At 38.0% G+C, this 25916-nt stretch overlaps 1 protein-coding gene and 1 long non-coding RNA gene across 3 annotated transcripts in view; both read left to right on the top strand.

Annotated features, from left to right (window-relative positions):
* NRG3 (neuregulin 3) overlaps window positions 1-25916 on the top strand; it is a 667244-nt gene that overhangs the window by 364178 nt on the left and 277150 nt on the right. The window lies entirely within an intron of this gene.
* On the top strand, window positions 21519-25403 carry LOC138112325 (uncharacterized). The gene is made up of 4 exons (XR_011151694.1): window positions 21519-21586; window positions 21679-21796; window positions 22861-22918; window positions 23356-25403. It is a non-coding gene; the product is annotated as an uncharacterized lncRNA (long non-coding RNA).

The raw sequence follows: 25916 nt of genomic DNA, 5'->3' as shown, positions 1-25916 counted from the left end.
GATTATGTGGCAAGTAGAGGAGAGCTTTGTGCTTTTTTCATCCTGCGCATCCTTCTTCAAATCCCAGTGCACTTTTCAGTGCTGCACTTTTCTCTCATGCAGACTCCAGGCATTGATCACCTGTTATTTTACAGTATGAAATCCTCAATTCCAGGTGCAGATTTAATCTCCTTTAGAAAAGGAATTGTGGCCATGAATGTTTATGTTCATTTCAGCTGGTTTATTTCAGTTTGAAGGACAGCAGGTGAGGAGCTTGGATCTAGAAATGAATTATGACTACTTTGCAGTGTGTTTTGACCTTAAACCAGGTTAGAGATAAATCTTATTGACACTACTGATTTGTAAACAGGTATATCCTCTGACAACAGTAATGAAAGCCAGAAAACTGATTTTACCACTGTTACAGAGCAGAATTTCCTACTTTATTATTCTCCAGCACATTATTTGAAATACACCTTTCTCATGCTAGTGCACATATTAGTATTAAATCATACCATAGGAGAAGGCACCTTTGTTCTCCACTCCATGTTAGCTGGACAGGAAATCTAAAAGGCTGCATGATTTTATAGGGGGTACTTTCTGGGAAGCAGTGTCAGGGTTAATACTGTACAACCTGGCCTAGTATCTGTCATTTCTTAGTGATTCAAATAGTACATAGCATTTGAAATTTCTCAGTTGGTGCTATTAAGCAAAAGCATGCTAAAAATGGGGATTTTTATTTTTTTAAAGACCAATCATACTACCTTGCTGTCTCTGGGAATTGTTTTTTAATAGATAAACCAAAGATTTTTATGCCATCTTCTCTCTCTTAGTGTTTAGTGTTGCCTTGTGAGAAACAAAATAAGCATAGATGTTTCCGAGAGATACAAATATTTAATAACAAAATTGCCATTGTGAGTAGTTTCCTGTAGGATTTGTGTAGATACAAATGTTTTCTGTCAGTCGTGCATTTGAAACTTATTGGAAGAATCTGGCAGCAGGAGCTGCCTAATAATTGATGCCTACCTGCCAGAGACCACCAGATGTTTGGAAAAGGGAAGTCTTTTAAGGAACCGTCCCTTACGGTTTCTTAAAATTGGAGAACCCAGTATTGCAGGTTAACACTTTTGTAAATTTGCTAATGATTTTTACATGCACAACAGAATTCCAGTGCAAATGCAGTTGATTTAAGAGAAAAAATTACTGTGCCAAAGATGTGATGACAACTGAGACAATGTGCAATGAAATGTTCCAACTTCCATCAGAAATAATGACATTCTTGGCTGAGTGGAGGTGTTTTAACTAAATACCAACAATTCATCGTAATCGGTGAACCTATTAGCTGTGAAATTTGATTCTCTCATCATGGACTGTTCACTTACATATTTCAGATAAAAATAAATCTGCATATCATTCCAAGCCTAACGTTGTGTACTTTTCTAAACACTACTGTAGCATTTCTGTGGTTTAGTAAAGTGAAGCTTTAAACACTTTTTCAGGAAGAGTTGTCTCATGATTGACAAGAATCAGTAGTTAACAGTGCTGTTCTTCATGTCAGCAGTCTGATGCTTCAGTGGAAACTTGACTGGCTTCAATTTGTTGTCTGATCAGCAAGAGAGAAGCAATTGCTTCTTCCTTGACTGGTTCCATCTTTTACTACTGACTTTTGCCATCAGGGGAACTAAGTGGGAAAATATCCTTAATGGAGTAAAAATATTTTCAGAAATGAAAATTATTTGCATGAACCGTATTCCAGTCTTGTTAACAGCATTTTGGAAACCACTAATAATGGACTTTCTTCTCCATTGCCAACAGTGAAGCAAGCAATACGGCTTCTCAGAGACAGACCTGTAGTGAATAAAAAAGAATTCTATACTTGTATTTTGCACAAAAAGTTATTTATTTGCTAGAAGCCTAGATCTGTTTTATGTGGGGAGGTACATCTTTTGGCTGCCTGCAGAATCATTGCAAGATTTAAGTGCTACATGACCTCTTCTGTGGAAAAGTTAAAATAATGCAAGCAGCAAGCTTTCTCTTGCAAGTCTTAGGTTGTTGCTGTGCAGGGTTCATATGATGTGAAATTGTTTCAGGCACAGATGGGGCACTTGCACACTGACAGGTCATCAAATGGCTAGTGGAAAAGTGAAGCACGGGGAACATACATAATTGAGTGGCTTTGGGTCTAATTCTATTCCCGTTGAAATGGAAAAGAAAACGATTACAGTTTGCTTACACAAATAAGGATCACGTTTGGGAACTACAACATGACACAAGGGAGGTGCAAAGGGAGTTGGGTGCATTTTCTGCTTCTGTGACTTTGTCTTTTGTGTCGTGAGAGTAACCGAACTGAGGATGTATTCAGTAATTTAAAGTTCTCTATTAAAAGCATAAAACGCTAGAATTTTCAGTTGAAGTTAACTAGCAGGGTGTTGCCTCCTTTTGTCTTGGTGAATGACTTGGTTTTTCATTGGTTGTACAGTGGAGCAGCTGAAGCTCTACAACTCTTAGGTGAGAAGATTTTTCCCTTGCCGTGATCAGTTTGTATTTCTTTCACCAGTTTCCAGGAGCTTGTATTTACCCTCCTGAGATACAACACAATGTCCTTTAAAAACAGCGATTGTCTTTCCCTTCACTGCTGAATCTCATCACCTCCAGTCATCTATGAAGGTATCCAACTTCAGAAACCTCAGTAGTATCATTAGAGCTGATTGCATCAGGAACACAGCAAGTAATATGTTGAAAATTTGCTGAGAGTTTTCAGATCAGCAGCCACAGCATTGACTAGACAGCCACTTCCTCCAAAACTTAATTCCTACGTAGTGTTATCACCTTTCAGATTAAAATCTCTAGACTTCTGAAACGACAGGGGTGATTTTTTTCTCTTTTTAAAAGCAAACATGGGAGGGAGTTACTTTTTTCAACTTTGTTTGGGGTTTTTTATTCACTGTTACTTCTACTAAAAGTGGTCAGATGCCAAACACTAGATCTATTTGGTTTTTGTACCCAGTTTGTTGAAATTGCATCTAGAAAGCTGAAATTTTAGAAAGTGTTGAGCAAGTGGAATAGTGGGCTAAAAGGAAATCATTATAGAATGTTATTGCCATTGTTAATTTCTCCTGCAGGCCATCCTGTTCAATGTACATAAGATGGAGTCCACAGAAAATTCTGGTGATATGATCAGATAATAAGTCTTTCTTAATGCAACCTCCCTAAGGTGCCAGTGCAATCATAGCTGGTTTAAATGCATTTGGGGAAGGTACTAGCTCTTCCATTGAGTTTCATTCCATTTTATCTGTGGAAAAGCCGTGTATTTTTGTACTTAAAGCACTCTTTTCCAATGATAATGCATTAATGAAATAACACATGGTAAACTGTGACACTGCTTTAAGCCCAAGGAAAAAAAACCCAGGCCTTTATCTCCTACAAGTCCTTAAATTAACCTATAAAATTTTCTGGAGTACCACCACTGTTTGAAGGTGATGGATATTTCTGCTGTGTGTAAGAATGCTATTTTTTAAAATGGCCAATTGTCATCTAGAAAAGCAACTCTGAATTTTTAAAAACCAACACAACTAAATGTAGGTGGCTAGAATTCAGGTGAATTTCGCATCTGTTCTGTGTGACTAACAAATGTCATTTTGAACGTCACCACATTGAATTCCATGGTTGTGCAATTGTTGCCATCAGATTTGCATTTATACTTACTGTAAATGCTTTAATAACTTACCATTGAAATAAATAGTGTAATATTTGTAAGCCTTCTGTCCCGCCTCTGCCACCAAAACACTCCATGCTTTGAAGAAGAAAAAGAGAAAAGCCAGCTTTTAGAAAGAATCCTGAAAAAAGGGTTGTAATTCGTTAATTTAAAAACCTTCACAGAAAATGACAGCAAACTGGGCCATCATTTTGCCTTGCATTTTGAAACATTTGAAACGTTTGTACGAAGAAAGGACAGCTCAGCATCACTTCAGCCCTTCCATTTACAAAAGTAGGATTTTTTATAAAAGCAGCTTTAAACAAATTTGTCAAATTCAGATTTTCTTTGCAGCCAAAATATGTGGTGTTTTTTTCATGCTTTTGTGGGTTTTTTTCATACTTGCCCAAATGTGAAAAACATGTCCATTTTGTACAGACTATAAAGGAGACAAAGTGCAGGCAAGGAAATCATCATAAAACTCATGAACTGGAAAAATGTAAATACATTGCATCTTTAATGCATAAATAAGCTGTTTTGTGTTCCTAAGGCCATTAGCTCTTAAGGCCTAATGATTTAGCTTTCTGCACAGAATCATCAGACTTTATTATTCGTATTCCCTTTCAAGTCTGGAAGATTCCCTCTCTAATTTCCATACGAGCATTTGGTAAATACAGCATTTATCATTCAGTATGCTGCAAAGATAAGAAAGGGCTGGACACAGCTCTGAGGAAGCTAGAATAACTGCTTTATATGGCCACAGACATATCATTCGAATGAAATTGAAACTGAGAGATGTTTGAGTGTAATTTGTCATCGGGAAAAAATAGTGAGAAGTATTAGCATAACATAACAAATTGAGAGACTTGTATTCAAAAATACAAATTAATATATCAGTGGAAAAACTGTGTTTATCTCCATGGCCTGGACTCAGTCATGTGGGTGTGCACCTTCCAAGCACAAGTTTCCAGTGCCCAAACTCTGGTTTGGTGTGTGCCTGCTCTGAAGATGGGACATAATCCTTCCAACTGCTTCTAGAAACCTGAAGACCATGCCAATTGCTACTTTATATCTGACCATCATCATATGTAGGCAAATTAAAAGAAATTCAGGTGCATTTGGAGGGAAATAATAGTTACGGGGGAATAGAGGATTTTTACTTAAAACGAATAACCAAACCTATGTGCTCATTGCATATGTCCATATAATAAGTGATAATATTTTCAGTTATGTTTTAGTAAATCTCCTACAAAAATATTTTGATCTGTACCAGAAGTCTCTTGAATTCTACCTTGATATAAAGAACAATAATATCAGTAATAGTGATATCTGGGAGTTAAAGAATGTGGTTGGTCGACCTTGGCTGGGTGCCGGGTGCCCACCAAGCCACTCTTTCACTCCCCTTTCACAGCTGGACATGGGAGAGAAAATAAGATAGAAGATGCTTGAAGGTTGAGAAAAAGGAGTTCACTAAAGAAAAAATGAAATTCTGTGTGTGCACAAGCAAAGAGGAAAAAAAAATATTCTCTACCTCCCTTCAGCAATATTTGTAAGTAATTTGTAAGTAAAGCTATATCATTTAGTCATAGCTGTAAATATGGACATCCACCAAAAAAATGTTTGTGCATCTCCGAGTGTATTCTCTTGTGGGTACAAATGTCCATTGGCATGCAGAGGACAGGAGGAGAGAGCAGACAGAGAAACGTAAAGATGAAAGAAACATTTGCTGCCTGTTCCTGCAGATTTATCCTGCTTCTGTGCTTCCATGAAAAAGAGAAAAGGAAGACTGAAAGCAGGATAGTTAAATATACATGTTGTCTTTTTTTATATACAATTCTGAAGGTAAATGAAGGGAAATCAAAAAGCGTGTCTCGAATGTTATAATATGGCTTTTAATTCAGATGTTGAGAAGAACAATTTCCTTGGCTCAATGTACCTGTAAATTCTTTCTGTATTCTTACTTCAGACATCATGCTGAAAAGTAAGTAGTTAAAAGAAGTGGCTTCAAATTTTGGCATCCTAAAGGGTTTTCTGAACTTTTGTTTCTGTCATATCAGTGAGGCTTTTCATAAAGAGAACAAGTATTTGATCAATAAAACATTTACTGAATACACTTTAAACTGAAGCTGTACTGTTACTGGAAAAGGAACACATTTGGAGCTAAATTAATAATTAATATTAGCTCTAATTAATAAATATTTTAACAGAGAGAATGCAGAGGGCTGTATAGGAAAACAGGAATTTCCTATTTTAAAGTCTTCCTACAGTTAGTTGATTGTGATTGCTTGACTTTCAGTTGTGAATTTGATTTGCCATATGGCATGGGAATAAGGGACCTAGGCTTACCACAGGAAGATAGTATTGATATCCAGACTAAAATGGAAAATAAGATTTCCTTCCTATAGCACAATAAAGAGTGTGTTGGAGGTTGACTTAAGACTCTGTTGTGGCAAGCAAGTGTAGAAATTCTGTTTAATGTGAGTTTCATGCTTTCAAACTGTGACTTGAAACCTGCTGACACTGTTAGAAAGAGCATTAATGCTTTTAGTTTGTTTTTGTTGTTGTTGGGTGGTCCCTGTTTTTTCTGAGCTATGTCTTCTCAAACTGACACACACAAGTCCAAGTGATGCTACTTGTCCCTGCCTGTGTAATTAGCTTTCACTGGTCTACTATGGAAATCATCTTTTCAGGGGTTTTAAACCCCTTTTTTGCTACATTTTTTTTCTCAATAACTAAAGGTGGAGTGCATGACAGAAATAAAAGGACAGATTTTAATCTGGTGGGACAAATACATTGATACATATGCATCCTATGAAGTTGTGCCTTTTTAAACTAGACTGGAGACCAGAGCTTGGCTCCATTTAATTAATCACGCTGCACAGAGAATCCTAGATTTGAAAAAAACCCCAGAACATTATGTACGGATAATATGCATCAAAGTAGCTTCACTGATAATCCACTCTATTCCTGTCCTTTGAGTATATGATGATTCTGAGCTATGTAGAGAAGAAAATCACTTTAAAAGCTCTGAGAAGCTATTATGAATGAATGGACGTGTCTGGACATGGCAAATCCTTTGTCTTGGCAGTCTGGTAATTTTTATGATGAGCCTTATGTTTTCCAGCTCTTCATTGTCTCAATGTGAGCTGTGTCTGACAAATCTAATGAGATGGATGAGTTCAGTTTTGACTGGATCAGATTCTCTGTCAGAGAAGGTCCACCTGGAGTATTCAGCTAAAAATTAATTTCCAGTCCTACATTTGAGACTTTTAGGATGGAAGCTCACTGTGGTGCAAGTCAGCAGTAAGTAGAAGGCCTTATGCCTGGCAGGTTACTGCGTGGAGTCTCTTGCTTGCTCTGATGAACTTCTCTGGTGTAAAAATTGTGTAGATCTTTGTGTACTCCCAAGCTCTACATATTGATATTAGGTCTGTAGGCAATTGTTATGTTCTTAGTTGTGTTCCAGAGACAACAGAATGGAAACCACTTCTTTCTAATGTTCTCAGACTTGCAAATCCTCAAGGCAGAGGGGGAAGTTCTAAACTGAAACGTATTAGATCTATTCTCTTTGAAATTGGGAATTCTGTTGAAGTATTTATTATACATGTATAGGACTTTATAAATTTATAAAAAGAGCTGAAACTGCTTTTACATTTATAAATACATCAATGTTTTAAAAATATGCTAGTAGTTTCAAAGTTTCTGTATTAGCAAGGAAATACATTTGATTAAGTAACCATCTGGTAAAATGTTTGCTACCAGTGAAAACACTGAATTTTGGATTTTATATGTGCCAAGTTAAAATGTGGGCAAGAGTTACAGCTGCATAAATTGAGTAGGCAGTAATTGGACCATATACCTTTCCAGCCTACTGCTATCAATCAAAATAAATATTGTTATTCTCAAAGCCATTTTGCTTAGCTGATCCATCTACAGTCAATTGTTTCATCACATTTTAAAAATTTCTGAAAATAATTAGTTGACTTTGAGTAGTAGCATCTCCAGAAGGCTCAGATGACCTAGGTTTTGGTAGACTTAACACAGAAATAATTAGGCCCTGTGTTCCATGCATAAACCATGATTTCAGTCAGCCTCACTCCTCAGTGTCACAGCATTTGGAAGGATTCTCTGCAATGTGGTTAAATGACTTGTAGATAAAAAGTAGGTGCAGTTTGGCCTTCCTAGAGCTCCCCTAGTGCCAGTGTTCTGGGGCATGCTGATAATAACAACTCAGTGGGATTTCCTTGGAGGAGTTGCTGTAGCCTCAGTTCATTGAGAATTGTTTCGACCATTCATGCATCAATGGTTTTGTAGAATGCAGTTCTCTTTTTTATTCATAGCCTGTGGAGCATCTGTAACCTTTCCAAAAAAACCTTCAGCATTTATTCAAAATAAATCAGCAGGCCAGAAAGGCAAAATAGTTAAAAATAGGAAATGCTACAATGTGTTGATTTTATATTTCTAGAAATTTAACCTGGAAATCATACTTGTCCATCTTCTTTTTTGTTACTTATTGCTTTTTTTAGCAATATGATAAGGTTTTTGAGGCCTATTATTTCATTCCTATAAAGTGAAAATATTAGAAAGGTTTAATATTTGTTCTGTGTTGTTACCTGTGGGAGAGTGGGAAGATGAGATATCACTGCTATACACACTTTTATCTTTGATCCCAGCCAGTTTTGAAATGTGCTTGCCAGAGGTGAAAACTAACTTGTTTTTACAGCAAAAACCATTCTAATGCAGGGGATGCAATACAGTTGTTCTGTTCATAATTTACCATGTACATTGCTATGTCTTTATTTCAAATACTCATGGAATGACTAATGAAGTGGTGGTTATTTTATAACTCCATCTCTTTCTCCCTGACATTAAATATTGAAGCTACAAGCCTTTTCTGTGAATAATGAGATGAGGAGCTTCGGAGAGTAGTTTCTTCAACAAACAAAACACTGCACTAAATACAAATTAATTGAAATTCTGGTGATTACATTTACAGATTAGAGGAAAATTGTAGGAAAGGTATTTTGTGAATGCTGTGCTTCATGAACGTCCTACAACAATTTTAAAAACTGTTCTGAAATTGCTGAGAATAGTTACCTATGGGTTGCTGATCTTAGCTCTTATTCAAAGTGAAAGATGCTGTGAGCAAGTAAGAAGAAAGCTGAAGAAAAGAGATGGCCATTATATAGTTTCTTTTAAAGTGTAAAAGGAGCGATGAATAGATACATTTTATTTCCCACTGCTAAAAATGCAATTCTTGCTTTCCTATTATGAGTGTTAGAGGTCTGTAATTTCTGTTACTTTTCTTTAAGTGGAGAATGATGATAGAATATCTTTTGCTGGCGTTTGTGGTGTGATTTTATTGTAAATATTCAAAATTAGGTCTTTGGGTTTATTTCAGCCAAGCTACACTGATTTACTTGGAAGTTTGTCTTTTATGTTCTTTGCCCAAGGTTGAATCTAGCAGTGAACTTACATGAAAATCTTTAGAATAGCCAGCAGCATTGTCTATATTCGGAGGTTTGTTGCTTGCTGAGAACCGAGCGGGTTTGTGCAGTCAGTGCATTATTACCCCTCAATGTATGGGGATTTACACCCTGCACATTGGCTGGGGCCACTGCACTTGTCAGTCTGGCCAGCCAGCTGTCAAAAGGCTTTCAACCCACTCACTACTTGGTTTTAAGGAAGTGGGCAAGGAAATAACTCCAGAGAGGGCAAAGAACTATTCCAGTTTACTGTGATGCTTCAAAACACAAATGTGTCTAATGGATGACTTGATCAGCAGTTGCAGAATACTTGCATTAAATCAAATGTCTACTACAAATCACAAACTAACCCACAATTAAATGAGGTCCTAGCCGATCTTGAGGGTTGTGTTGTGTTGTTCCTTGGGCCTTTGTGTTGCTTCTTGTCTTCAGGTTAGGACTATCTCTTTTTTAATTCTCTTCTCTCCTTTGATTCCATAAACCTTTTAAGCTCCTGCATTAAACTCATTATTGTCCTGTCCAGTCAGTGTCCACCACATCCTGCTGACCGAACCCACACTTTTCTCCATTTATTGTAGTCTTCTGACTGCCTGAATCTAGTTCACGTTATCACTGAGTTTGGTGAAATGAAAGAACGCATCCTTTGTTGCAAGGTCTGCTTTGCCTTTTCTTGCTTAGCAAGCATATGACCAGGTTATTCTGGGAGCTGCAGTGTGACTAAATAACAATATCTCCTGTTGCAGCACAGGATGATGAAACTCGTGACATTCTGCAAACACTGTGAGAAATCCTTAACACCAATATTGGTGTTTTGGAGGGTTTTTTTTAGTTGTATGCAACATTTGTAAAAAAGGAAACACATCAGGTTAGTGTGCATTGAAAGCTGCCTTTTGGTTTTGGACTGGATCATTCAAATTGTGTAGTGGGTCGCACCCCCAAGGTGCAGTAAAGCACATTAACTCAAATTGCATATATTTTGCTATAATTTCAAATTAGAATGATAGCATACTTTCAAATGTATTTTATATTTTATGATCCCATGGTATGTATATATATCATTTAGGTACTCTAAAAGACCATCAAGCAGAATTTCCAGAAATAGAGGGTTTCAGAGGCAACTGGTGTTCACATCTTTGGACATACTACTGGATAGAGTCCTTCTAGAAAACTGTGCTAATTAAGATTTTCCAGTTAACAAATACTCTTGTTCTTCCAGCAGTGTTCAAAAAATAGATACTCTGTAGGGTGATTGTGCTATATTATAAAGCAAATAATAATTAAAATAATCTGCTTATGGAAGGGGTGAACGGAGGGGAGGATTTGGGACGTGTGTGTGAGAAATCCCTGAAAAGAAAATTTCAGACTGAGTTGGGAATGTGGTACGGAGAAGAATGAAGGACCTTGGAACTTTTCTGTGGAGGGGAAAAACAAAGTCCAACCCAAAAGAAAAGACATTGCAGCTAATTGAAATGTGTTACCCTATGGCAGTCAGTTATTCAATATTTAGGAAGAAGCCTGGGTGGAGAGGGCCTCGTTTCTGCCCTTGTGATGCCCAGAAGGGTTGTGCTGTGTGTGAGCTCAGTCCAGGCCATTTGTGTTGGTGTGTTTCACTCACAGCTCAGCCTGGAATGTGGCATCTGCCATCTCTTAAGTCGCTTAAGCCTTGTTGCCATATGCTGATTGTTCTTTACTGTTCAGGCTTTCTTGTAGATGTAATATCATACCATGTGGCTAGAATAGAGTCAAGTAAAGTAAAGAACTTCTTACTGAAATGGGGACATTTAAAACCTGAAGAATATTTTTCTCCTCCTGTTATTGTTTTTCCTTGCCATGCCAAAAATTCTCCTTAGTGTTTTCTAGCCAGATGAGCAGGGGTGCTTACTTCAGACAGAGCATCGCTTTTTAAAAGACGGATACATCAACAGTAGTTTCGCTGTTTACCTGTTTCCACTGGAAAGCTTCCAGCTTTCCCTCTCCCGCTTAAGCAGTGCTACTGAGAGATCCCCTGGAAACAGGAAACAGGAGGGACTCCCTAACTCACCTGGAAGTTCCTGCCTCAGAAGTCCCAGACCTTCAGCTCGCTGGCCAAAGGGACTGATGAGCTGGGAGGCTCCGGCAGCAGGCACAGCTCTCAGGCACTCCCCTGGAGGCAGACAGACTCTGCTCACACACAATGTCTTGTGTTCACAGCAGGTCACATAAGGTGATTTGTCTTCTATGAATGCTATTTTAAATTTGGGTTGGCTTGTAAGTAGGATTGATTTGAATGTCTGTAAAGCAGAACGGTATTGATTGCTGTTGCTTTCAGTAAACAGTGATGGTATGGAAATTGTTTTGCATTTTATATGGTCATAGTACTAAAAATACACCAAAGTAACAAAAGTGAAGAGGTCTGAGATTTTCAAGTAAAGTATCTCTAAAAATGAGTATTGTCTAGTACTCAGAAAAACTTACCTCTGAGTGGAGACATGTTAATTTTTTTCATAAATGACAAATTTATAGTTGGTTCTTTGGGCCTTTTCTAAACTTATTTTAAAAGTCAAATGTGTCTCGTCTTCCTTGATACTAATCCTATGCATCTACAGAAAGTGAATTGATTTTCTGTATCGATGTGGCTATTTCTGCCCAGGCTGTAGAGGCAGGACATGTTTTTTTATTGATTTGGCCCTGAACTTCCCTGACTCTTGATGAGCACAAATGAAAGAACCACTCTGGAGGTAATTCTGAATCAGCTAGGGAACAAGTACCACTGCCTTGGTCAGACTCTTGTTTCTTCACTGTATGAATTATACATTGGGTTACCATCACAGTAATTAGAACAGGATCCAGATATTAATGTATGACCTATAGTAAGAGGGTTGTTCCTTGGAGTGCTTGATCTCTGTATAATGACTCAAGAAGAGATTTATAGTATAATTGCAGAGGAAGGTTGACAGGGCTGAATCCTTCAGCAGTACTGGAAATGCCTGTGTGCCCAGAGGATGTGGTGCCTGTTTCTGCCAGAAGAACAAATGAGAAGGGATTTAGGAGAAAGATGCATGAGGAACTATTAGCTGATGTTTAAAGCTGTGCTAGGGCAGACTTGTGCAGTATTTTCCAGGACACTGATGGAAAGCAGCTGGGACGCTCGGGGGTTTTAAATTCTGGATAGTTCACTTGTAAGCTTATTGGGAAACTTGACTGAGGGGTGGTTTGAAATTTATCTTCCAGGAGATACGGAGATGCTTAGAAAGATACAGGTCATTTACAGGACACTTTGCACGACCAGGCATTTTTCTGTAGAAAAATACTCTATTGCATGAGACTGGATTCTCTTCTCTGTCACTATGGTCAAACGGTTTCAGTGCTGCTCTTGCTGGTACCTCACACAGTGTTTGTGCAACAGAGGAAGTTAGAGCTTCATAGGTAACTTCCTCTGCTTTTTGTTTCATTTGTTCTTGACACACACAGAGGCACATATTTAACATAGAAGTTTGACTTTTTTTGAAGCTTTTGTGTTGATGACAGAACAAAATAAGGGAATGTCTTCAAGAAAGAATAAAATCTTAAGTAGGATGCTGTGTCATTCTCCAAAACTGCATCCTTCCAGTAGTGTGGTTTCTCTCCCTCTCCCTCTTTATGCTAGTAGATGAGACTTATTATTTCAATTTTGTCATAAGCTGGATTTACTCTTTGGTTTTAAGCACAACTAAATCACACTGTCAGCACACTGCTTTGTACTATCATCCTCAAAAAAAAATCTTGATAGTTTTGCTGTATCCAGCCAAAGGCAGAGATAAGGCTGAGCCATTTTTTGTATGTATGTAATTTAAAAATCAGCAGAGACTATTTCTTTCACAGGAATCAATAAGGTATGAATATAAAATTGTCAGGTAATAGCAATTGTGTGATGCAGAGATTAGTGACTTGTCCTTTTATTATCAGGGACTGTGCTCAAGCTAAGATACAATAAATCAGAAATAATATAATGCTGCATGGGCTTTAGTAGTATTGAACAAAAAGAGCTAATGTGTATAATACCCCAGTCCAGCTGGGAAATACTGAGCACTGCTCTAATCTCTTGCTCTCTGCTCAGATCAGCTATGGATTCTCAATCTAGTACTTGGCTGTTGATGATTCTTTACTGTCAGGATAAACCTTCTGCACAACAAAAAACCACCCTAATCATAGTGAAGAGTTACTTCAATTTGTACATGCTCATGAGGTAGCAGTCCTTCCTTTAGGTGCAGTTCCAGCCAGGCTCTCAGGAGATGCATCAATGAGGAAACCAGAGGCGCTGAGCAGTCTCCTGCTGGGAACGGTAGTGTGGTTAATTCCAGTTTATTAGGGAGGGAGCCCAACCCACCCCTTTCTCCTCAATCTTTGACAGTGATGGTTCCTACGGAAATCCTCCTAGGAATGACCTCCCTTAGTGTTTAAGTAAATAAGCTGCAAATTCTTGTTTGTTTTTCTAACAGTTTCTAATTTTCTTTGGGTTAAGCAAACTATGAATGGATTCAAGAGGCTATCGATCCAGCCTTTAGAAAATACATTCCATAGATTCAGTGTGTTACTGAGTTTCAGTGGGCCTCTTTGCTTGCCTGGAAAGCATAGGGACAAGGGCAGGGCATGGCCTTGATATTCTAACCCAGCTCAGAGCTCCTGTTTTAATTACACCTCTGAAAGATCTATGAATTACCTTGTGAAACATCAGTTAATACCTCAAATAATTAGCTTTGATAAATTGAGTGAGCTGGGCACTCCTAAGTAATTGCTTTGTTTCACCTGAGAGATTTTTGCATTTCAGCGGTGGGTTAGCAATTCCCATGCATGCTTTCTAAATCTGCTGGTAACACTTTGGGAATGAATAACAATCAGGAGCAGCTCAGGAGGAGCAAGGGTTGCCATAATGAACTGGGGGGAAAGAAATGGGCTGTGTTAACATGGGAAAGATTTCACATGAGCAGTGGCACTATTTAAACAAGTAGGTGTTTAAGTAAACTGTGATTTATCAGTAGAAGAACATGAAGGATCTCTGGAGTTTGACAAACCTGTTTGAAGCAGTTCTGCATACCCAGCTCAGTTCCACAGAACGACAGTGGCTCACCTGTCTTGTGTAGAGGTAGGCATTGAAGAGATGAGCCAAAAATTACTTCAACTCTAGAAGTGGATCACCTGTTTCAAAAATTCATGAAGACAGCAATGGGACTATCTGCTTGTGGGAGGGGGAAAAGGTTCATATTGCCAGCCAAGGTTCATATTGCCAGGCCAGATTTGATGACAAGCACAGACATTTATAATCAAGCTATAATATCAGACTGGTAACTGGTGGCTTCAAGAAAAATATCTGTTCACTCAAGGTGCTGCATTTTATGCACAGGTTTTTGTCTGCTACTTTCTGCACTGTCTGACATAGGACAGTGCCTGTGAAGTTGCATCTATTTTAAAGCACTCTGAGGTTTTAGTCAGAACCGTTAAGGCAGTACCTGCCACCCTCCAAAAAAACATGCCAAGTCAGGATAAACACAATTAATATCTGCTGGGGACTTTTTCAAGCAACGTGATAGCTTGTGGTTCATTATTCTGGAGATTTGCATACAAAAGAAATAAGCAAGCAGTAAAACTGCGATAGTGCTGACACCAGCATTAAAGATGAATGCTTAGTACAGCAAAGTGACGGAGGGCACATATTTGTGTTCCCAATCATCTGAGCTGAAAGACATTTTTAAGTGAAAAATTCATTCAGACCTGAATTTTGACAGCACATCCAATGTCATGTACTGTACAAGGTAGCACAGAAGATTGAATTTATGTTAAAACAAAGCAGCTCTAAAACAGATCATTCCACCAAGTACAACTTACTGTCTTAAAATAAGAGAAAAAACTTCTCAAAAAGAATTGACATGAGGACTTATATAGCCTTCTTTCCCTTTATTTGAATATTTTCTCAGAGATTTTCAAACCTATTTGCAAACAAAAACTATTTTCATATTCAAAAGCTCTGTCAACTGGAATAATAGAATTATCATAAATTGTGCTTTTCCTGAGATTTATGTTTCTGTCATGACAAATTAATCTGCCTTTTTTCTGCACCTGAAAGTTAAGCATATGTTCTCTTGTTCTCTTGTTTTGTTGTTGTGGTTTTGTTTTCTTGTAATTATTTAACTAAAGAAAATTACTTACAGTGACCTCTCAGCTCTGGAGGAAATAGCTCTTTTACCAGTTTCACAGTCTTACCTTACCTGCTTTTTAGTTTCTAAATATTATTACACTATTCTGAGTAGCTAATACCTTTTTCAGACTGAATTAAAAGTAGAACCTCATAAATTGTTTCACATTTCCATTACTGTGTGTAAACAATGAGATATCAGGCTCTTCCTTAGGGAATTCCCACGAATTAACATTATGATGGATTTAACCTTCTAACCTGTTTTCCCGAGTGGGAAACACTTGATGCACTAAGAAGTGGGAAGGATTGCACAGGAACTAGAGTTGTGTGCTTCTCCATCCAATAAAGACTCTTTATAATTCCCTATCTGGAGAGAAAATGGGTTTTCAATCCCTTTGACACCACTTTTACTCTGTGAGTTTACTTTTGTAATTGTTTGTACATCTGCTGCTGTGGCACCCGGTGCTCCCAGGTGGAGTTCATGGTTCAGCCAGAGCCGGTGCCACAGTGTCACCTCACCTGCCCTGCAGCTTCCTTCCCTCAGAGAGAAAAAACTGTAGAAACCTGGCAACGTTTTTGATGTCAGAAAAAGTACGAAAATATCAATATAATTCTTTTTTTTGATTCCCAGATAAATATAAAAATTCAAGATTTCTTCTGTGTGGGTAACCAATCTTGTATCTTTATCTGCTTTTAAGATTTTGACAGGCTTGTTATTTTTTCTTTAGGTGTTTGCATGTTGTATAAACTGTTTCAGCCAGCATAAACTTACATAACATTTTAAATCCTTCCTTTGTATTTAAAGATGATGGAATTCAAAAGTAAAGGAAAGAAGTCATCATTGCTTTTCTGTAGGCTTTGCTTTCTTATATATGTTGGCTGTTAAATTATCCAGGAATTGTTTAGACTATGAACCTAAGGTATTTCAGGGAAAATTGTTTGTGTCCTGTTTATCAGTTGTAGCTTGCTGATTCTACCCATGAAGACTTCTATTTAGAGAAATAGAAGATCTTGATAGCACCTGCTTCTGAGTAATTGCTCTCCATGCAGGCTTGGTCTGATGCTTGTGACTACTGGCTGGAGATCAAAGTCTCCTCTTTTTTATTCTTAGCATGTACAAAAATCTTCATCTTGTAGACTGGTTTGTGAGTATCTCATACAGAAGTATGAGTTGAGTAAAGCAGCCAATTAGTAAGAATGTGGTATCTAATTTGAAAACAAACCACATTTTCTGAGTTTATGAAATGGGGGGAGGAGGGTTTCAGCAGCTTTGTGCTTAATTTGTTTTGGAAAAAATACGTTAGCAAATAAGGGTGGAGGCTGTAAAGGAGATCGTGGTCATCGTGTGTGTCCTTATTTTTATTCACAAGTATAGATGCCTGAGAGGAAAATACTGTTTGTAGCACTCTCTTCGCTGGCAACTTCCTTCCTTCCTTCCTTCCTTCCTTCCTTCCTTCCTTCCTTCCTTCCTTCCTTCCTTCCTTCCTTCCTTCCTTCCTTCCTTCCTTCCTTCCTTCCTTCCTTCCTTCCTTCCTTCCTTCCTTCCTTCCTTCCTTCCTTCCTTCCTTCCTTCCTTCCTTCCTTCCTTCCTCCCTCCCTCCCTCCCTCCCTCCCTCCCTCCCTCTCTTCCTCCCTTCCTCCCTTCCTCCCTTCCCTCCTTCCTCCCTCCCTCCCTCCCTCCCTCCCTCTCTCTCTCCCTCCCTCTCTCTCTCCCTCCCTCCTTTCCCCCATTCAGTGATTCAGGGTCAAATAGGGGGCCCTACTTATCAAGTAAAAAAAATTAAAGTTGGAATTAAACTAAAAGAACATAATACATTTCACTGCTCATCAAAGTAGGCCAGATTTGAATAGTTCTGGTAAATACTTCATGTCTTATCTTTCTGGGTTACTTGATAAGAAAGGCCAAAAGACTGGAGCAAGGCTTTTATCTTACCTGTCAAAAAGAGTTTGTTTGTTTGACCATAGCAGCTGAAGCAAAGGATCGTGGAGATAGAGTTATTATGTAGATGTACTACAAAAGCATCTTACCTGAACCTGGAGCTTCAGTCCATTTGGGATTGTCATCACGAAGAGACACACACTTTGTTGTCCTGTTGTGTCTGAGGAGATGTCTGAAATGTGGCAGTGCTGTCTCATTGCTTGCAGTTTTAAACAGCAGGAAAAATAAAACATGAGCAAAGCATTTGGAAATAGCAATATTGTGAATGGTGATACGAGGCAGATGCAATGTGACTGACAAATAGATAACTTTGTCTCATAAAAACAGATGTGTACAGCAAATGCTATCAGTATTCCGTAAGGATCTGTGTGCTTTGTTAAAAAATGCAGGAGATGACATGAAGCAATCAGCCTACTAAACCTCCAGCTGTAACACAGCAGACATCAGCCAGCACTGGGCACTGGGGATAGTGCTCCTGGGGATGGGGGGATGTGCTGCTCTGTAAAGGTGAGGCGTAGATGTTAATGAAAAAAAGTGTGAGAAATGCCTTTTCCCAACATGCACCCTTTATTAAATAGTTTGCTTTCATGTAGGGTGTTTCCCTTCCCTCTGCCCAAACTTCCAGTAGTTTCCAGTTAGTTCCCTACCCCCATCAAAGACTTCTTTTCTTGCTGTTCATTTTTTTTATTATTCCCCTGAATCATTCAATTTTTTAAAACATGTGAAACACAACTAGTTTTGCATCCTTATTCTTTTTATCTGGAATGGAAGTTCAAAACAACATTACAGATTCTCTTTGCCACCTAAGAGCTGATTCAGAATGGAATTCATGCTTATCCCAAAATCATAGAATTGTTAAGGTTGGAAAAGTCCTCCAAGATCGAGTCCAACCTTTGACAGGGACAACAACTAGGGCTCACCTTTCCACTTTCAAGAGGTGAATAAATAGAGCTGGGCTCTTTTCTGGATTTCTAGTCTTACAAGCCAGCCTTTACAAGCTCTTCCCTAGATTTTTAATCGCTTTTAGAAACAAGTTTGGACAGATCTGGAGGAACCTGTATATTTTCAAAATAAATATTGGCTGTTTGTATGCCAGCAAAGACAGTAAATTTATTTAGAAAAATAGAAATCAGTAAAAGCAGTTTATAGGAGTTGTGATGCCAGTCAAAGTAAACTGTGTTTAATTTTCATGATGATCAATCTGTCCTTCAGTTTAAGGCTTTAAAATCTCCTAAGTGATCCTGGAGTCACAGAACTGTTATTTTCTGCCAGTGAATCTATGTACTCTTCTTGTTTTTGTCCCAAACATTAACAAATATTTTTGTTTCATGAACTCAGTGGAAAAAAGCGCATCTTCTGTTTCTGACAGGTTTGACACATTTGGTAATGACAAATTATATTAGATTCATTCTAGACCTTAAAATCTACAATCAGTAATTCACCTCCTTTCAGTAGATCTGGACCACTTCAGATTGTTTCAGAAAAATAATTAATTTCTTTACTAATTTGTTGAAATATCTACATTTATTGTAAACAATCACACTATTTCAAGATAAAGTAATTTTAGGATTTTTAGGGAGATTAAGGAACCTTCACATGTCTGTGGAGCAAGAATTATTTCTACAAAAACAATTCAGAAGAAGGAATTTTGGATAGTGCACTTTTTGCCTATCTTGAAAAGCACTGCTTGGGAAGCAGTGCCACAGCTGTCCTTTCACAGACAAATTGGAAAGAAATAATTAAGGTCATGGATTTTTTAAATCTCTTTTTAGCAGCATAAAATCTTTGAGTGTTTCTGATGGAATCAACTTCATTATTATTCTGTATTGTTCACCACTCAGAAGACTTCTTTTGGTAGCAGTTACCCCCCTGGCAGGGGTCTGCATTTAAATTGTCCTCCCTCCTTTTGGTGACCTACAACCATTCAAAGAGACAATATTCCCCCTTTCCTCAATTAAATCTTTCCTTTTTAGAACCTAACACATCTTGCTCTCTCCTGAGATCCTATTTACAAACAAGTGCTGTGCTAAAGGCAATTCAGGTTTTCCCTCACCATCTTGCTAGTGCTCCTTAAAAGTCTGAGATGTGAAAGATCCAAAACGATGCTGCTGGTTCTATGTGTGTTTGTCCATTGTTCAGTCTCCCTGCTGGATCTGCCAGAGGGTCTGGGGCACCAGAGCAACTGCTGGAACTGTAAAGTAAGAAAATGTAATCTTGTGACATGTGAACCTATTCAGTTATTTTTAAAACAAGTTTAAATATAGACAATATGTTGCCCAGGGCAGAGATGAAATCTTTTTCTCAGCTTTAGGACTTCAAATGCTGATGGATCACTGCCTCAAAATTTGAGGGTGGGAGGAGGTCTGTGTTTTGATTTGTTCCCCCCCTGCTTTGTTGATTTGTATTATCCCCTGATTTTCACTGAATGTTTGCGTCCTCACACATTATGGGCCAAAGAATCTGGAAATATTTAACTAATATCTCTTAGTGATTTAAGTATTGCCAAAATACTTTATTGTATCACAGGGTTTATCTGGAAAAACAGAAGTGTGTAAGCATGCAGATGCCTGAGTATTTTCTCTATAAGTCAGGCTGGAATTCAGCTGACTAAACAATTGTGCAGACAAAACCTGGCAATTTGGTTTTGTATATTTCTTAAATGCTGAGAAACAGCCAAGTGACAAATCTAATTCTGGATTACTACCTTGTTTTAACTTGAATATTCTTTTTCAAGTTTGTTTGCTCTGTGAAAAATATAATTGATTTTGGGAATGATGTTAACTACAGGAACAAAACCAGTCATGCCAATGTAGATGCTAAAAAATACTTTCAGTCTAGTGTAAGTAAAATGGCTACTTGAGATGTATTATTTTTTAAGATGCATGCTCAAAATTCTTGTTTTGTGCTGTGAGACTGTAAAATGACAGGTGCTTTAATTGCAGAAATATTAAGAGGCGAGTAGAGGATTTTTTCAGGAACTGTGACAGAAGAATGGCAGGCAGTAGGTGAAGTCTTTCCCAAGTGATGGGCATAGTCCAGAGTTACTGTTCCTTGGAACAAGTGATGCTCGTTTTCATAACAAGTGGTACCATTTATCAAAGGCTGTTTGCTTGCCCAGATATGAAGAACCCCCCGTCCTGACAGTCAGTGCAGCACGGCAGTCGGGCACAGCAATCCAGTTAGGGGGAATGCTTCAGTTAAGTGCAGGAACAGCTGTGACAAGTGGCTTATATGCTAAATGCACTGCTCTGCAAGTGCCTACAAACCAAACAGCTGGGTTACAGTGTTGATCTCTATTAGTTTCACAGATCCTATTTTCTTAAAGTGCTCATATGCTTGTTTGTCTCGGTGCTGGCCACCAGCTTTTTACTGGATTAAACAACTCGACGTGACTACGTATGGAAATGTGGGCGATTTGGAAGGAATTTGTTTGGTCCTTTTGTAGCACAGTTTTTATTCCAAGAAGAAGGGCTTGATATTTGATACATGTTCCGAGCTGAATTTAATTCCCTGGAAATGGATTTCAGCTCGCTGCTGTGAGCTCTGTCTGGTTTACTTTTATCTTCCAATTCCTAGGAAGGCAGTTAGACATTGCAGTCATAAGGGCCATAAATATGGTATGTTAAGAGAGGGAGAGTTGACATACAGAATGCATCTCCAGTACCATAGCTTGAGGCTCTGTGCAAAAATAAGCTCGATATTTTACAGAAGATAGTCTTTGTATACACCAAAAGCATGGTTCTGCAGCCTTCAGCACTGCTGATTTAGGCTTGTTAGTAGCTAGACTTTAATCTTAGCACCTAACAAGTGGACTTGGCAATAACTGTTAACTTTAGTCAGTGGTCTTACTGAAAAAGAATTAATTTCAGTGTTAGAAGATTTCTTGGAGCTTCAATTCACTGGCTGTAGTTTTTTACAAGAGTTTTGGCCAAGTCCCACTGGAGAACCCTGTGCAGAGCTGTCTGACATGACCCACCCCAGGACTTGCTAAGGAGCAGGCAGGAAGGCACCATGCAGTCCCTGCTGCAGGGCATCCCAGCTCGTGTCTGCTGTGAGCACACACAGCTCAGCCTGCCAAGAGGCCACTACAACGCAGAAGCATAAAATGAACTGTAGGAGTGTGAGTAATCTCATCCCTTTCCGGTGAGGCATTTAAGCACGTGTTTATGGTTAATGATTATGTCCAGATGAAAGCAGTAAGGTGATCTGTGATTAAAGTTAAACACATGTTTATATGCTTTCTTGAAGAGGAATGAAATTACCAAATGCTTTAGTGCTGTGGGTCACCTCAGCTATCAGATTCTCAAAAGAATGTTTAACACTATTTAAAAAAATGTTCTGTATGTGTGAGGTTTGAATACATTATTCTTAATTCTCTTACCTGTTTGTTTTGGTCTGGATTTTGATAAGAGTATTTGTACTCTGCCCATAGAAATCCAAAGTGCTGATGAGGAAGAATTGGGCTTGTTGACATCCAGATCCTAGACTCAGAACCTGACCCTGTAATAGTGTAACTAACTAAAACATTTCCCACCAACTTGTTTTTTCCAGTAAGTACATTTTAAAAATATGCTTCCTTTTGGTTGGAAAAAAAAGCACACACTGCTTTTTATGGGGAAAGAGGGAAGAATTCAGGAAAGGTACTGCTTAAAATCGCTTTGAGTTATAATCTTTTTTATGTTTAGAAAGCAAGGAATTAATTGACATCTTATATGAAATTTTTAACATGTTTCATTAAAAAAATTCAGCACATTTACTTCGCATGTCAGGCTTATTACTGGCTTGTTAAAAATAATTTATTTGCTTCTTTGAAGATTTAAGTGAAATATGGCCAATCTTACACCTGATCTTCAAAAATGTATCCATTTGCTTTATTGAAATGTATTGCCTCTTATGTAATATTTATGACATGGAGCATTTTTATCCATGTATAATGAGGAAAGAATTATAATGGTGTGAGAGCTGTGATTTTTGTTTGGTTTTGTTCTTGACATGCATCTAGTTTAATCTGTAAGATATAGGTTATAAACTATTGGAAGTAAAGAGAGACCTAAATGCAAACTAGGAATTTCTGAAATCCATATGTGAATTTTCTTCAAAGCCTGGATCTTAACACCAATCCCACAAGGGTGTGATAACCTTGAGTTTTGCGTTTTTACTTATCTTTATGAACAGCCGAAGGTTCTGTTCTCAGTCCTAAAACAAAACCCTCGTTTTTGACACTTAAGTGCAAAACAGAACCCCAAAGGGTTTTTTTACATAGCTAAGATAGAACAAGGGGTTAGAGATCCCTGAGTGAACTCGGGGAATTCTCACTGGCCAAGCACCAAGTAGCAGAGTCTGTTGTATTCGCCAACTTGAAATCCCTCCCAGCCCTTCCCCAGGTCTAACCTGCTTCAGAGCCCGTGCTCTGTCTTCTGCCTAGTCAGGGGAGAAGCTGGAAGTCAGGGGAGCAGAAGCTGCAAATTTTGAAGGCATCTGACCATCTTTATACGAATTAAAAAAAAAAAAAAAAATCAGGGGACAAAACAATATATGAGTATTTTTAATTCCTTATGCTGGAGTATGGATGGGCAAGAAATCCATAATGGCTTTGTGGGCTCTTTCCACACAGGATCCCAGCCACCTCTGCTGCCTTGCTGTGCAGGAGAAACGAGGCTGCATTAAATAAGGTTTGATGGAAAATGTGTTTTCATTGTGCATCAGTTTAGGATATTAATTCTTTCTGAATCACATTCTGTTTTCTGGTTGCATTTACTAAATGCCACTTTCATGTTATAATACTATTACAGACTTTTACTCTAATGTTACAGACTTTTATTCTACGTAAAAGTGTTTACACATTATTTGAGGTCTTTATTTGGAGACAGATGATGGCAAAACCATATTAGATAAAACTGAATTTTGTTGCCAAGCTGTAGATTCTAAGTGTTTATAAGATGACATAGTAGAAAGCAATTTAAAAGCAAAATTCATACTTTTTACAGTGTTCATTTTCCATAGTGTTGTCACTCTCAAAATGATGTTTCATATTCCAACACTTAAATTTTGATTCAGATTCTCTCTCCAATAAACTTACTTTTTATGTTTCTTGTTTATTTTTGTGCAGATTTGGCCTTTCCTGTGTCCCATTTCTTTGTGGGGCAATGTAAACCTGGTGTCCTCTTGTTACAGGTGCAGCTTTTAGTTCAGTATATCTTGAACTTGTTCAAAGAACAAGAGCTGTTTGGGTCATTTGTCCTCCTGTATCTTGGAAGCATACAACCCTTCATCCCACTTCCAGGGTGGGAATTAAGGCCTGTGCCTAGATTTGGATTCGATAACTCAGCTTCTCCAGGGCAGAGAATGCAGAAGTTACTGGAAACAGGTACTTACCTAACAAAGGGAACTGTCTGTAATGAGACAATGAGGAGTTCATCCAGCTCTTAGAACCTGCTGCACTTCTAACCCACAATCACAGCTTACTTGCACTCCTGGCCCCTGAAGATGTGGATGCTGCTTTCTTACCCCAGAAGCATCTGTGTTTCTCTCTAACCTGGGGACAGGCTGCTCCATGTGATTTAATCGTGCACTACTCTACAAAGTTGATCTCAGTGTGATCGAGTGGGAAGTCAAATAATCTGTCTGGCAGATTATAGAACAAGGGATCTGTGATGTGGAGTTTTTGTCACCTTCGTTAGTCATAAGATTCATTCTGTGATGTCTCCTTGTAGGAAAGTGTTACAGAGACATCTTATTCAGCAGAAAAGTGGTTGGTCTGAAATTACTCTATGAATGCTCAGAATGATTTGGAGCGAGCAGGCGGAGCCTGTGCTGGATCAGCATTTTTGTCCTCTATGACTCTATTGATTTTGATCCAGCGCTGCCAAATTTAAAGCCAGATTTACTGTACTGTCAAGTCACAAACTTCAAAATCTATCTTTAATTGAAGTCTAATGTGATATATGAAGAAGAAAAGTCATTAATCAACGTTTTCTTACATTTTGTCTGTGAATGGAAAAATGCTATATTAGAGACTCCTAGGGCTTGGACTTCATTTACTTGTATTCATTTTAGCTCAATCTCCCCCATACCCACTACAGGAAAGTTCTGCCAGGATTCCCTCTCTGATTTATTTAAAACTGTAAAACTTGCTGCAAGAGCATGTAACCTGTAAAGCCAAACACCATTATTTAATTTAAGGAAAATTGAATTGAATTAAATTAAGTTAGAGAAGAGGAAAATGGGGCTGAGAAAGAGGGTTGGAAGGGAGAGAAAGTGCTGGAAGATAACCCTGAGAAACAGATATTGATATCAGGAAGACAGAAATACCATCACAGAAACAGAAGTGATGAAGAAGAAAATCTCAGTCTTATAGCCCCAGCTTGTCATTTTTTTCTGTCTGCCCATTTAATGATTAACATAAATAAAAAATGGTATTTCTGGGGAAAGAAAATAGTTCCTGTTGTATCCTATGTGTTCCCATTCCTACTTATGTTTTGTATTCTACTGTTAATCTTCTAATGCTATAATTGGTAGGAATATAATTACATTGCATGAAGCTGTGTCTTTTTGAAGGAGTAATTTACATTTAAATTCTTTTGGAGTGTATGTGTTTTGTCTTTGATGTCCTTGATTAGTAATTGCAGCTCTTGTTATCAAATGTTATATTTAAAGCAAAGCAGTTTCATATTTCTCTGCTCACATTTTCTTGGCAAGTCTTCTACGTGGTAAAACATTCTACAACTTGTCCTATTAAGGTAACCTGAAGTATTTTTTAAAATATTCTCCTGGTTCAGAAAGTTGAATAAGTTCAGATGTACGTGTCCATTACATACACAGATGAGTGTGTGACTTTGGACAGGAGAAAAATCTGTGATTTAAAACGTTGTGGGTGTGCAGATGCTCTCCCTTCTTGTGCTGATAGAATGGTGTGTTTTATTGGCTGTGTAACTTTATGTACACAGCTGTCAACAATGTATTCTGCATGGATACTGCAAGAGTGCAGTTCTTATTTCTCCTTTCTAACTGGGGAACAGAGTGGTGTCTCAAAGCAGGAAAGGTTTGAAAACCTTACCTTGCCTGTTACGACTGCTGAGTTGGTTTGCTTAACACATCCTCAGCTTCTCTGCCTCTCTCTGCTTTAGCTCCTCCTTTGAAACTGCTCTTTCATTAGAGAAATACTTACCTGCATAAGCTTTTATTTCTAAATTATATTTCTGTTTCCAGAGATGATGTTTCTGTGTCTATTGCATTGTGGGTATAGTTAGTACATGAAGCAAATGTACTTCACATCTATTGTTTTGTTAAATAGTCCATATTTTTATAAAGCAACACATAACTTGTTTAATAGTCTCACCTTCTGACGTGAGTGGGCTTTCTGTCGTGTTCTGGAAAAGTGTGGAAAATAATAGTATTAATAACACTGAAATGTAACATTAGTCACTTCAGTGCTCACCTGACATTTCCCTACTTTTTATCAGGAGGTCCACATAAACACCAAATGCTGAAGGCAAAGTTACATTTGCTGATTCTGTCAGAGGTGACAAAAAAAATCTTGCCTGAACTTTCACAAAACACCAATTTCACAATTTGATTCCTTGGAGAAAAAACCCATCCATTTAATATATTGCTGTATTTTCAGCAGGACTTTGTGCTTCCAGATTATTTTAGATTTTTAATTCCCCTGAA

This window comes from Aphelocoma coerulescens, chromosome 6 (assembly GCF_041296385.1).
Source record: "Aphelocoma coerulescens isolate FSJ_1873_10779 chromosome 6, UR_Acoe_1.0, whole genome shotgun sequence".
In the NCBI taxonomy this organism is placed as follows: Eukaryota; Metazoa; Chordata; class Aves; order Passeriformes; family Corvidae; genus Aphelocoma; species Aphelocoma coerulescens.
The sequence above is the reverse complement of the archived record's forward strand: the minus strand, read 5'-3'. Positions and strand labels throughout refer to the sequence as shown.